At 43.5% G+C, this 14,409-nt stretch overlaps 1 protein-coding gene across 3 annotated transcripts in view; it reads left to right on the top strand.

Annotated features, from left to right (window-relative positions):
• The first annotated feature begins 1,976 nt into the window (after nucleotides 1-1,976).
• Nucleotides 1,977-14,409, top strand: part of USP26 (ubiquitin specific peptidase 26) — an 84,265-nt gene continuing 71,832 nt past the window's right edge. For 2 of the 3 annotated variants that reach the window (XM_070067372.1, XM_070067371.1), the window contains exons 1-3: nucleotides 1,977-2,037; nucleotides 9,192-9,709; nucleotides 14,069-14,162. The gene's annotated coding sequence lies outside the window, so the exon portion shown is untranslated. The remainder of the gene's footprint in view (nucleotides 2,038-9,191; nucleotides 9,710-14,068; nucleotides 14,163-14,409) is intronic. The other variant, XM_070067373.1, reaches the window with a different exon arrangement.

The following is a 14,409-nucleotide window of genomic DNA, read 5'->3' as shown; positions in this document are numbered from 1 at the left end:
TTAGCATACAGTTTGGAATCATGTGTTTCTTGTTAATCTAGTCTGACAATCTGTTTTCATTGGATTGTTTAATTCATCCACAGGTAGTAGTTTGTGGTATTTTATCCAAAATTTATAGCTGGCATTATGTTGGAAAAGCTGTTTGGATTTTACTCTGCTTTTGTAGTCCTGAATATTCTTGTTTTTTATTGAGTAAAATTTACACACAAGGAAATTGCCTAATCTAAAGCATATAATTTATAAACTTTCAACAGATCCATATATACATCTGTGTAACTAAAACACTAAGATATAAAATAATATCAACCCATAAATTCCCTGTATGTATCTTTCCATTGAATATCTGCTCCCAGCGTACATCTAGATAACCCTACTTATTATTTTCACAATTATGAGAAACTTATTAGGAGCTGCTTGCATCTAGTTGATTTTTTTTCTGAAAAAATAACGTAAAATTTTATTACAAGTGAAGTGCTTTAAAAACCTCAACCAGATTTAAAGCAAGTTTAAAACTTTTAAAGGTGTATTTAGAAAAAAACAGGCTTTATAAAGACAAATCTGTCATTACCCAAAGGACATCTTGAGGTAAAAATCAAAAACCCAGATCAGTTACATGGTCACCAGGCTAAAAGCAAGTGCTTAAGGTTTCCAACTGCAAACTTCTGTTCGTTTCTCATTGCTGGAATTTCATAGTCATTTGTACTTGTTGGATGACTAAACCAAAGGTTGTAGAGATGGTACTTCTACTTAGTGGCAAAAGCAGACGGATTCTCTGTTGGCGGGGCAGCTGCTTATGTCTCTTTGCCACCTTGTGTTGAGGGTTTTCTGGGTGTCTATGTTGGCAACCGAGGTTGCAGTTGCATGAATGTTCAGGTGGCCGGTGACCTTGGATCTCATCTTAATTTTCCTCACCTTCTTCAGTGCTATCCCCTCTAGGCTATTTCTGATGAGAATTCCTTAGGAGCCAAGGTCTGTAACCCCCAGAAACAGTCTTTCTGGTCTACCTTGTTCTTTTGCACCCTCAGCTACTTCTCTTTGCACTTAAAGGCTGATCGGAATGTTATGGTTACGCCCACAGCTTCTCTGCATGTGTGTGTGAAGCTGGGATCCTTCCCCTGCATGAGGTTTGCAATAGGTGGGTTCTGATTCTGAATTGTTTGCCCACCTTCATTATTATGATAATTCTCTTGGCAACTGGGTGGAGGCCCCCTAGGTTAGGTGGTATGAAAAATAGTTAGTTTATTATCCTCCCATAGGACCTTGTAAGCTTTGCTAAAAATCAAATCAACGGTCAAACACTCTGTCTCCGATGCCATGATTATTATTCACACACAGTCTGGAGTACAGATACCTCCTTTGGTGTCACTCCCATGACCAAGCCTTTTTTTTTTTTTTTTTTTTTTTTTTTTTTTTTTTTTTACAGGCAGAGTGGACAGTGAGAGAGAGAGACCGAGAGAAAGGTCTTCCTTTGCCGTTGGTTCACCCTCCAATGGCCGCCACCGCCGGCGCGCTGCGGCCGGTGCACCGCGCTGATCGGAAGGCAGGAGCCCGGGGCTTTTCCCGGTCTCCCACGTGGGTGTAGGGCCCAAGCACTTGGGCCATCCTCCACTGCACTCCCGGGCCACAGCAGAGAGCTGGCCTGGAAGAGGGGCAACCGGGACAGAATCCGGCGCCCCGACCGGGACTAGAACTCGCGGTGCAGGCACCGCAGGCAGAGGATTAGCCCAGTGAGCCGCGGGGCCGGCACCTCTCTATTTCTTAGACTGGAATATTTAACTGTTCTTTCCCTACCGTCCTTCTGATGACGTTCTTGTCTCTGTGCGGTGGTGCCACGCTCGGGGTCCTTGGCGGTGCCATGCTCGGGGTCGCAGCGCTGAGGGAGGGGCAGTTGGCGGTGGGGGCGTGGCGGGGAGGGGCGGGGAGGGTGTGGAGGGCGCTGTGGCGCGTCGGCCTCAGAGGTCACAATTGGGGTGATGGTGAGTAGGGCTGACAGACTAGAGCCTGCAGAAGGAGCTGGCCTCCTCCCAGGGTATGATGGTAAGTGAGAGGGGCAGCTGAAGCAAAGGGGTTGTTCAGGATTCCCTAGGGTTTGCTTTGAATTCCTGTTAGCAATTGAACTTCCAGATGCCATTCTGATCACCTTAGTTTACCTTTTCCTGTTCTGGAATTTATGTAGATATCATTGACATAGAAGTTGGCAGTTTTACCTTTTGCTTATAACTTTGGTGTACAGTAATACAGGGTAAAATGTAAAGTTTTGTTTCCTTACACGTAAGGAGACTGCTGATGTGACACAGCAGGTTATGGGAGTCTCTGGTATCACAAATTGAGTAGCGGTTCCAGTTTGGTCTATTGCATTCCCTATTATTATATTCAGCTCCCTATTACTGCCCTTGGGACCCTGCCACCCATGTGGCAGGGTGAAGTTCCTGGCTTCTGGCTTTGGCTTGGCTCAGCCCTTGTCATTGGGACCATTTGGGGATTGATCCAGCAGATGGAAGATCAATCTATGTGTGTCTGTAACTCTGCCTTTCGAATAAGCAAAATAAGCTTTAAAAATGTTAGTAAACTGGATAAGATGCATTAGTTTATTAATATTTTGCTTTTCATGAATGAACTTTGATCAAATATAACCATTTTGTAAAAATATTTTTTAAAGCTGGAAAATAGTCAAGTTACCAGGATTTTTATATTTGTTTACTTATTTTTAAAAGATTTATTTATTTGAAAGTCAGAGCAAGAGAGTGAGAAATAGATATCTTCCATCCTCCGGTTCACTCCACAGTTGGCTGCAATGACTGAAGCTATGCCAATCCGAATCCAGGAGCCAGGAGCTTCCTCCGGGTCTCCCACGTGGATGCAGGGGCCCAAGGACTTGGGCCATCTTCTACTGCTTTCCCAGGCCATAGCAGAGAGCTGGATCAGAAGAGGAGCAGCCTATATGGGATGCCAGCACTGCAAGCAGTGGCTTTACTTGCTATGCCACAGTGCTGACCCCTGACTTTTATATTTAAATCATGAAAATTGTTATTCACTCTTTTATATAAAAGTTTATTTTGTACTGTTTTCATAGCCAAATTTGCCTAGAAAATTAGTAATTTTCTGTTATGATAAACTTATTTTCAATATGAAACTTATGTACACATATTTGAGTTAAATCTCTTACATATTTACTCAATAGTGTATCACTTAAGAAAAAACTTGTTTATGCTAAACAACTATAAAAGTACAGCATGTAAAATTGTGTGGCGCAATGTTCAGAAAAATATGCATGTTGGAAATGATCTAAAGAATAAAGTAGTTACAAGTTTGGCTAGGAAAACTTTGAAGTTGTTATCTCTCTAATGCTGATGTTATTAGAACAAAATTACCATCAAATTCAGACTTAAGAATCTTCTTTGAACTGTGAGTAAGAAAAAATGAGGAAAGATTTTAGAAATTTCAGGAACTATTGAACATAAATGTGAACACGAAAGAAGAGGCTATTTAAAATAAATTTTAGGAAGCTTACATCCTGAGTGTCAATTTCTGATAAAGTAAAAATGAATTTAATAGAGCATGGGACTGATGAAGAACAGATTTTTCACATCTTAGAAAATCTATTTTATTTGGCAAAGATTTCCAAATTACTTTTAAAAAATCTCATAATGGGCTGATGTACTGAGGCTGACTCATTTACTCCAAATAATCCTTATTTTTACTCTACAAATGTTTTAGCAATAATATATCAGGAACTAAAGTTAAATAACTTTTATTTGCATTAGCTTTTTGAAAATTATCTTGGGTTTTCTATATAGACAATCACATTATCCGCAATTAATGGCAAAAATATCTCCAGCTTTTTTTTCTTTTTTTTTTTTTTAATTGAATGAACGCATTTTTACATAGATACAGCTTTAGGAATACAGTGGTTCTTTCCCTCATGCCCCACCTCGCTCCCTTCCCACCTCCCATTCCCTCTCCCATCTCCTTCATTATGAATCATTTTTAGTATGACTTTATATATAGAGGACCATCTCTATGCTAATCATAGATTTCAACAATTTGCCCCACTCCCCCACACAATATATAGAGTACAGTTTGGGGAGAGAATTTGCAGTTGATTCTCATAACCTCGTTTTTTGTGTTCAATTTCCTAGCAAGCACCTCCAATATAATGTTTAATATTAGTAGCCAGAGAAGTTATTGTAGTTTTAGTCCTATTTTTAGTGACAATAAATGTTGCCATTTGATGTGATTCTCAAAGTTTTTGTTAAATGTTTTCCATTGATTTAAGAGGTTATTAGGTATTTCCCTCTAATACTTCTTTTTAAAAAATTTGAATGGTTTGACATTATCAGAAGCTTTTTCTGAAAGTATTGATAGATCACAAGGTTTTTGTTTTTTAAATAAAGATTGACTTAATCTGAAAGAGGGAGAGACAGAAATATCTTCAACCCACTGGTTCATTCTCCAGATGGCTGCAACGACTGGGGCTGTGCCAGGTGGAAGCCAAGACCCAGGAGTTCTATCTGGGACTCCCAGGCCAATGGCAGGGGTCCAAACACTTGGGCCATCCTCTACTGTTTGTCCAAGGCCATTAGCGAGCTGGGTGCGAAGTAGAGCAGCCTGGTGCCTGCCAGCATCACAGGTAGAAGCTTAACCTGCTAAGCCACAATGCTGGCCGCCGATCATAGGGTTTGATCCACTGTTCTGTGTATCACTCAGTGTTCTCACACCACACACTATGCTTAAGGATTTATTGTAGACTGTTTATGAAAGAAACAATTTTCCAAAGAGTGAGCCAGTAAGTGATGATACGACCCAGAGTCTAACAACAGTTGGAAGCATTATTACCACGATGCATAAAGGTTCAAGTAGAAGGAACAATGTTACTAGAATTAGAAAAATCTGTATTTGTGGGAGGAAGGTTTCCTGTGGAAGTTTAACTGTAGATAGGGGAATACAGACATCTTTTCCCCAGAAGCATTTTACTTAAGGTATACAAACTTCATGCATTCCATAATTTAGGAACATACTGATTGTCCCAATCCAAGCCACACTCCCACCCTTCCACCTCCTCCCTCTCCTATTCCTATCCTTATTTTTCACTAAGATCTATTTTCAATTAACTTTATACACAAGATTAACCCCATAATAAGAGTTCAAATAGTATGAAAAAACCTGTTTCTCAACAGTCGAGAAGAAGGCTGCTCAAAGTCATTGCACCTTAAAGTGTCAATTTCATTTCTATAGATTACCTTTTAGAAACTCTGTTGGTTAACACAGATCAAGAAGAACATATGGTATTTGTCCCTTTTCGACTGGCTTATTTCACTAAGTATAATGTTATCCAGTTTCATCTTTTTTTTTTTTTGCAAACGACAGGATTTCATTTTTATTTACAACTGTGTAGGATTCCATAGTGTGTGTGTGTGTGTGTGTGTGTGTATAAAATCTCCCATGATTTATTTATCCAGTCTTCAGGTCATGGACATTCGGGTTGATTCCATGTCTTAGCTATTGTGAATTGAGCTGCAATAAACATGGGGGTACAGATAACAATTTCATATACTGATTTCATTTCCCTTGTGTATATTCCCAGGAGTGGGATGGCTGGGTCATATGGTAGGTCTATATTCAGCTTTCTAAGGTATCTCCAAACTATCTTCCACAGTGGCTATACCGTATACAATATTCCTATTCACTTTAGATTTCTTTTGTACTTTTACTGGGAGATTTTCTGCCTGCACCTTCTTCATAGCGATGACCCTGTATCTGTGTATTGCACATTCTTGAGTATCTTTTGTAAGGCTTTATGAGTGGTGACAAATTCTTTGAATTTCTGTTTGTTATGGAAGTTCTTTATTTCACCTGCATTCATAAATGAGAGCTTTGCAGGGTACAGTATTCTGGGTTAACAGTTCTTGTTTCTCTCAAGACTTGGACTATCTCGCCATTCCCTTCTAGCCTGTAGGGTTTCTGATGAGAAGTCTGCTGTGAGTGTCATTGGAGATCCTCTGAGAGTAATCTGGCCTTTCTCTCGTGCACATTTTAGGATCTTTGCTTTACTGTGGATAATCTGACTACAATGTGTCGTGAAGATCTTTTCTGGTCACTTCTATTAGGAGTTCTATGTGCTTCCTGTACTTAGATGTTCCTTTCTTTCTCCAACTTAGGGCAGTTTTCTGTAATTGTTCCACTAAAAAGGCCTTCTAATCCATTCTGTTCCCACACTTTCAGGAACTCCTAAAAGCCATATGTTGGGTCGTTTGATAGCCTCCCATAAATCTCCTGCACTGCTTTATAGTTTTCTAATATCTGCTATTTTTGATCTGACTATTAAAATTTCCAGAGACTTGTGTTCTAACTCAGATATTCTTTCTTCTGCCTCACCGATTCAGTTGTTTAGGGTTTCCACTGCATTTTCTGATTTGATCTGCAAAATTCTTCATTTCAAATATTTCATTTTGATTTCTCTTTTTTTGAAGATTTATTTATTTGAAGGGTAGTTAGAGGCAGAGAGAGAAAGAGATAGAAAGATATCTTCTATCTACTGATTCACTCCCCAATTGGCTGCAATGGCCAGAGCTGGGCTAATCAGAATTCAGGAGCCAATAGCTTCTTTTGGGTCTCCCATGCGGGTGCAGGGGCCATCTTCTACTGCTTTCCCAGGTCATAGCAGAGAGCTGGATCAGAAGTGGAGCAGCCAGGATTCAAACCGGCTCCCATACAGGATGCTGGCACTGCGGGCGGTGGCTTAACCCGGCCCCATCCAGGGAGCTATCTAACCGACCTTGACCATAGCAGGGGTGGATGAAGCAATGGACTCTTATTTATAAGGACTTGTTTTATCTGAAGGCCTTTTTACAATAGAGGCTCCCCGACACACACACTTTGTGACTTTGTAAGTCTGGAGCAAAAATCTAACAAGCAAATTGAATAGAACAGGATCTAGAACATAAAGATGAAATCATTATTAGAGTACCTAGAAAGATACCTAAACTAGGAGGAAGTTTTCTCATGGAGAGAGGCATGTAGGCCTGGCTAGATATATGTGAGGCTCAAATCTATCTATCTCATTGGATGGGATACTGGAACAGATATAAGAAGATGTGAACTTCTTTAGGGAAAACTTGCTGTTGACTCTCATTACCTAGCTGGCCTGGGAGAAGAGCTGGCCAGAACAGGAGGTTAGTATAGAATAGGTGGCATATCTAAAAGGAAGATCATAGTCCTGCCTGTACTGATCCTAGGCCTTCCCCTCAACAGTGATGCTCATCTTGGAAGCTGGGCAGAATAAAGGGCTTTGTCTGTTATTTATTTGAAAGAGTGTTACACAAAGAGAGAAGGAGAGGCGGGGGGGGGGGGGGGGGCTTCCATCTGCTGGTTCATTCCCCAATTGGCCACAGCGGCCAGAGCTGCGCTGATCTGATGCGAGGAGCCAGGAGCTTCTTCCGGGTCTCTCATGTGGGTGCAGGGGCCGGAGGACTAGGGCCATCTTCTAGTGCTTTCCCAGCTATAGCAGAGAACTGGATTGAAAGTGGAGCGGCCGGGACTCAAACCGGCACCCATTTGGGATGCTGGCACTGCAGGCTTTACCCGCTGTACCACAGCATCAGCCCCGTAAAGGGCTTTTTCAACTTGGAGCTAGCAGGGTCTGTGGTTTTAACCTGCAAGCCCTTCAGCCCCAGGGCAGTTCCACTTATCCAGCTCTTGACAGAATTTTGTAGAGGCTGGTTTTCTTCAGTACAGCTATTTGCCCAATATCCTGGCTTTCCATATCAAAACCTGATAGTATGTGGGGTGACTGGCCTCACTGGGTCTCTTCGATGCCAGAACACTGTTATAAAAAAGAGTAAAGTACTACACAGGCTATGTAGATAAATCTCAAAAACAGCATGGTAAGTGAAAGAAACCAGACATAAAAGTCAACTATTGAATGATTTCAGTTACAAGAAAGCTTCAAAATACCCAAGTCTATAGTGACAGAAAACAGATTGGTGATTTTCAGGAGATGGGGATCAAATTGGCATGAAGGGCTTATTAGGCTTATCCCTTCTGGGGCCACGAGGATGTTTTTGGACTACTTAGAGATAGTGATTGTGCACATGTAAATGTACTAAATGCCACTGACATGTTTGCTTTAAAGTGGTTAATTTTATGTGACTTTCACCTCAATAACAAGGCAGCTTCTCAGCAGATTCTGGTGTAAGGAATTTAGAGTTCATAGGTATAAGATCTGTACTTAGTTTTTTCTCAACTTAAAAGCCTCTGAGAAATTCTTAAGAAACCAAATCAGAGCAGACCAGACCATGTCAAACATATCCCCTTACTGTATAAACGGGCTTGTCTAATTCGATCAGTTTATCTTAGTCTCTCCACCCCTCCAGTTTTCTGTCCTGGTGGTTTCTTCCTGCTTATCTTGTAACATGGTTACCATGTGGCTTGAAGTCCTGGCTCTGAGCAGCCCTAGGGACTGCTAGATTGCCGAGTTTGCAGTTTACCAGCTTTGTTTTCAACATATAGCTCTAGATTGCAACAGCTCTGACCTTTAGGAGACAAATAAGTATTAGTGTGTTTCCACTGAATTTTGCAGAACGTCTCCAACCTTAATACAAGTGCAAACCTTTGAGTACAAACTTGGATCCTTAGAACGATGTCCATTCCAGTGCTAATTTAGTGTATCCAATATGCCTGCGCACCCCAATGCCTCTCCATACCCCCCCACCACGTAGCAGCAGGAGAGAGCCCATTAGGGTCAGAGAGAGGGTAAGAGGGCCAGAGAAGGCACCGAGGAGGTGGCGTTTGGCTTGCACTCTGTTGAGTGGGCAAAGATGGAGGGAAAGAACATTCTAGTAATTAGAAACCACACACAGGGCATACATACTCCGATACAGAAATTTAAAGCACGGATGTTGGTGCTGGAGGGTGAAGTGATTAAACTAGTCTCGCTTTTTTCTATCTCTTCTTGCCATTGTATTCCTCAGTCCTCTCACCACTCCGTCCAGTGCCACCACCCCTCGATCCTCCCTGTTGGCAAAACACTCTCCAAACTGCCCGTGCTCTGGTAGTTATTCATTCTGCACTAAAGTGACCGTATGACTCCTCATTTAATATCCTTAGTGTATACGTGCAATTGTAAGTGAAGGTGTTTTTTCCCCTCCAGATACTGCCCTAACATCGCTTCTTTTCCTCTTTGTGAAATATAGGTGCTGTGGTGGGGGGTTTAAATTCCCCCCAAAGACCAATCAGGCTTCCGTCAGATGCAAAACGCAGAAACTACAAGAACTTTCTAGAAACCGGCACCAATATACAGAAAGCTTCAGAGCGCGCTCAGCACCTTATTTGAATTCATTGCCAGAACCAATCAAGAAGTGTGGTGCTAGTTACTTTATGGTGGTACGTTTACCCTCCACATTCACGTCTCGTGAAAATTTGCCGTAAGTGTAAAAACTCCAAGCGCAAGTCTGTCCCACCAATAACCAGCGAACACCTGGATATATGCAGATTTTCAAATTACAGGGAAGCCAGGAGTAGACAGTATCCCTGTCAGTCATTTAGCCGCAACCAATTGGGACCTTGGAAGGCAGGGCCATAGACAGTACAAAAGGAGCCCGCCGGCTCAAGTTGAAGTCTATTTCTTCGGGGGTCGCGAAGTGGTCTTGCAGCAGGGCGGCGGCCTCAGCTGTGAGCTAAAGCAGCGTTGGCTCCTGCAAGCTGTCTTAAGGTTAGTTTGCTTCCGATAGATACTTGTAGTGGGCTTTTAACGATCAGCTCTATGGAATGGAATATTATAATTTATTAATATGTTAAAAGTTTGGCGAACTTTGGATTTATAGCAAGTAGTTTGCACAAGATTGTGCTTTATGTTAAAACATAGTGACTTCAGTATTTTGTTTAAATGCTGGTTTTGGTTCCTTCATGTCGTTTTAAGATACCAGGGTGTTCTCAACTTCAAAATATAGAAATAGGTGGCGATTTGGGGGGAGCAGGTGCTGTGGCTTCCGGAGAGGTGATTTTTGCCTTTTATATCTTCAGGTGTTTCTTGTCACCATATTGTTGAAATTTTGGTTTCTGGCCCCTCCAGTTTGACTACTTTTTACTTGAAAAGGAGAAAAGTACGCGCGGAGGGATGTGCGTGGGATTCCCACCGCGAATGGCTCCTAGCTGCCTTTGAGTGTATTGTACTGTTCCTTTTTTATATGTTAAATGTAGGGAATCGCTCCCTTCATGTGCTGACTTTTAAAAAAGCTAATTTTCCATTTGGGGTGGGCATTTACCTCACTGGTTAGCATGTTGCTTGGGACGTGGAATTTGGCGCGCAAACCGTTAAGATGCCGCCTATTGGACCGCCTACTTTCCCTCCCTGCTCCCAACTCTTGCTTCCTGCTAGCGTGCGCTATGGGAGGCAGCAGGCGTGGATTGGGTCCCTGCCACCCCTGGGGGCTGGGATGGGGAGGGCTTCCCGGGCCTGTCTGTTGCAGGCATTTGGGGAGTGAACCAGCAGGTACGCGCTATTTCTGCTGGGCTCGGTGCTCGCTGACTATGTCTGGAGTATACTCTGGTGCGCGCTCTCCCTCTTGAATTTTTAAAAATATTTTTAAGCCGGCGCAGCTCACTAGGCTAATCCTCCGCCTAGCGGCGCCGGCACACCGGGTTCTAGTCCCGGTCGGGGTGCCGGATTCTGTCCCGGTTGCCCCTCTTCCAGGCCAGCTCTCTGCTGTGGCCAGGGAGTGCAGTGGAGGATGGCCCAAGTGCTTGGGCCCTGCACCCCATGGGAGACCAGGAGAAGCACCTGGCTCCTGCCTTCGGATCAGCGCGGTGCACCGGCCGCGGCGGCCATTGGAGGGTGAACCAATGGCAAAGGAAGACCTTTCTCTCTGTCTCTCTCTCTCCCTGTCCACTCTGCTTGTCAAAAAAATTTTTTTTTTAAAAAAAGCAGTTGGGTCACATCGGGCATTATTTCTTGATGCCTTTCATTGAAGTGCTTCTGCATTTTCAATAAATTGTTGATTTTTAACATACATTTTTGTTTAAAGATATTTTTAAAAATAAACATGTTGGAGCAGTGGCAATCGCCCCTCTCTTCCCCCTCCTCCCCCCTCCATCCTCCTTCTCCCATTCTTCCCCTCTTCCTCCCCCTCCCCTCCCTCTCCCTCCTCCCCCATCCCTCTTTCTCCTCCTACCCCCTCTTCCCCCCTCTTCCTCCCCCTCCTCTTTCTCCCCCTCCCCTCTTCCTCCTCTCCCCTTCTTCCTTCCCCTTCCCCCTTCTCCCTCCTCTTCTCTCCCTCCCTTCCTCTTCCCCACTGCCCCCATTTACCTCCTCCCTCCTCACCTCCCCCTCCCTTCCCTTCCACCTCCCCTCTCTCTCCTTCTCCCTCTCATTCTCGTTTATGTCCATGCTCTTTATTTTTTATTGCTGACACCATGAATTGCTATTGTACCAAAGAACTTCAAACGTTCATAGAAAAGTAGAATTAAAAGAGTTTTATTGGGGCCAGCGCTGTGGTGTAGCAGGTAAAGCCACCACCTGCAGTGCCAGCATCCCATATGGGTGCCAGTTCGAGTCCTGGCTGCTCTACTTCCAATCCAGCTCTCTGGAAAAGCAGTGGAAAATGGCTCAAGTCCTTGAGCCCCTGCACCCACGTGGGAGACCTGGAAGAAGCTCCTGGCTCCTGGCTTCGGATCAGTACAGCTACGGCCATTGTGGCCAATTGGGGAGTGAGCCAGCGGATGGAAGACCTCTCTCTCTCTCTGCCTCTCCTTCTCTCTCTGTGTAACTCTGACTTTCAAATAACTTTTAAAAAGTTTTACTTTGGTGCAACTTTTTTTTGAAACTTATGCATAATTTTTTTAACTTTTATTTAATAAATATAAATTTCCGAAGTACAGTTTATGGATTACAATGGCTTTTTCCCCCCATAACTTCCCTCCCACCCGCACCCCTCCCATCTCCTGCTCCCCCTCCCATTCCATTCGCATCAAGATTCATTTTCATAATTTTTTTAAAGATTTTTAAAAGAGTTACAGAAAGGGATTGATCCACTGATTCAATCCCCAAATGACTGCAACTTCTAAAGCTGGACCAATTCGAAGCCAGGAGCTCTCCAGGGGCTCCCATGTGGCTGCAGTGTCCCAAGCACTTGGACCATCTTCCACTGCTTTCCCAGGTGCATCAACAGGGAACTAGATTGGAAATAGAGCAGCAAGTACCTACTTGGGATGCTGGCACCACAGGCAGCCACTTTACCCACTTCCCCATCGGCCCCTGCATAGTTTTTTATTTATTTATTTATTTATTTATTTATTTATTTATTTATTTATTTTTTGACAGGCAGAGTGGATAGTGAGAGAGAGAGAGAGACAGAGAGAAAGGTCTTCCTTTGCCGTTGGTTCACCCTCCAATGGCCGCCGCGGCCGGTGCGCTGAAGCCGGCATACCACGCTGATCCGAAGGCAGGAGCCAGGTGCTTCTCCTGGTCTCCCATGGGGTGTAGGGCCCAAACACTTGGGTAATCCTCCACTACACTCCCTGGCCACAGCAGAGAGCTGGCCTGGAAGAGGGGCAACCGGGACAGAATCCGGTGCTCCGACCGGGACTAGAACCCAGCGTGCCGGTGCCGTAGGTGGAGGATTAGCCTAGTGAGCCGCGGCGCCGGCCCCTGCATAGTTTTTTCATAACACATTTTCCAGAACTTTTTGAGGATTCTTCATATGCATAAAGTTAAAAAAAATTAAGATTTATTTTGAAAGAGTTACAGAGTGAGACACCCACAGAGAGAGAGAGCGAGCGAGCTTTGATCCACTGTTTCACCCCCAGATGGCTGCGATGGCCAGCACAGGGTCAAGTGAAAGCCAGGAGCCTGAAATTCCATATGGATTTTCTGCATGAATGGCAGGGGTTCAAATACTTGGACCACCTTCTGTTGCTTTCCCAGTTGTTATTAGCAGGGAGCTGCATTGGAAGTAGAGCAGCCGGGACTCAAGCCGTTGTCCATATGGGATGTCCACGTTGCAGGCAGCAGTCTATCTGCTATGCCATAATGTCTGCTGCTCAAAAATTCTGCATGAAAATAAGCTTAGTCTTTTTTTTTAAGATTTACTTTATTTTTTGAAAGGCAGAGTTAAATAGATAGGGGAAGAGCCTGGAACTCTATTCAGGTCTCCAAGCACTTGGGCCATCTTCTGTTACCTTCCCAGGCACACTAGCTGGGAGCTGGATCAGAAGTGGAGCAGCCAGACCTTGAACCAGTGCCCATATGGGATGCCAAATAGGCAGCATTTTAATCCGCTGTGCTACACAATGGTCCCTAAACTTATCTCTTAATTCCGTTTCCATGAAATTTTTGAAGTACTATCATTCAATCTGGTGAATGTCTCAACTTTCCATTTTAAAGGCTATTATCTGTGATTCTACATGAATCTTAAGCTACTGCTTAAAATTACCTGATTTTTGTGGCCACAAGATTAATGCAGTCTCTGTCTTACGTTATCGCTCTGCATGGTTGGGTGCCCTGGCCCCACCAATCATTTTCAGAAGCTCTTCCAGATAAGTGAGAGAGGACTAAGGAAAAGAGGTTGTGTGCCTCAGCCACTCAGGTAAGTGTGTCTGAGTTACATAATTTTCTTGCAGTGATGCTAGGCTGTTTGTGCTCGGGTAAGTGTCCATGCAGATTTGTCCAGTCCTCTTCTTCAGAAACAGAACCATTGTCAGGACCACATAGATAAGTTCAGGGCATCCTAATGTGGTATGAGGTGACTGGTGTTCTGTGGAGAGCAGCCCCTGCTTTGGTCCCGTGTAGTATCATTGGAGATGGTGCTAATATCTCTTCTGTATCTAGAGATAGGGACCACAAATGGTGGCAGGGTTGCTGACTAACTCCATGGTAGACACCCTGTTTCTATAACCTATGCCTTTTAATTGGACAGTTCTTCTTTCTGCCATATTTACTTGTTTTCTTCTTCTGCATTGCGGGTGCCACTGTTATATACATATTGGCATTAGACTGCTTTGGCTTCAAAGAAACCTGATTTTGACGTTTTAACACTAAAGTTTTGATTTTTTTTTTTTATTTTTGGAATGCCAGGAGCTGGCAGCAGAAGGATGTGGACTGGATTGTAGTAAGAAAACTTCTGGAGTCAAGGGAGTGTTGGAGTCCTGCTCAGGTGTCTTTGTTTCAGGTATGAGGATGTGGATCTGAATTAATTATAAGGCCAGCTTTATGACAAATGGGGAAACTAAGGAAGAACTGATGTACTGACTGCATGGTAGGGCATGGCAGTCTGCCAATCAGCCCCACTCATGGCATTTACTTGGTAGGGATCCTGAAGGCATAGGGTAGCAATGAAAGTAATTTGTAGGTCAATACTTGTCCACATATTTACACTTGGTGACATTATTGCCCATTTCCTTGCTTTTGTAGACATT

The sequence above is a fragment of the Oryctolagus cuniculus genome, chromosome X (genome assembly GCF_964237555.1).
Source record: "Oryctolagus cuniculus chromosome X, mOryCun1.1, whole genome shotgun sequence".
In the NCBI taxonomy this organism is placed as follows: Eukaryota; Metazoa; Chordata; class Mammalia; order Lagomorpha; family Leporidae; genus Oryctolagus; species Oryctolagus cuniculus.
The sequence above is the reverse complement of the archived record's forward strand: the minus strand, read 5'-3'. Positions and strand labels throughout refer to the sequence as shown.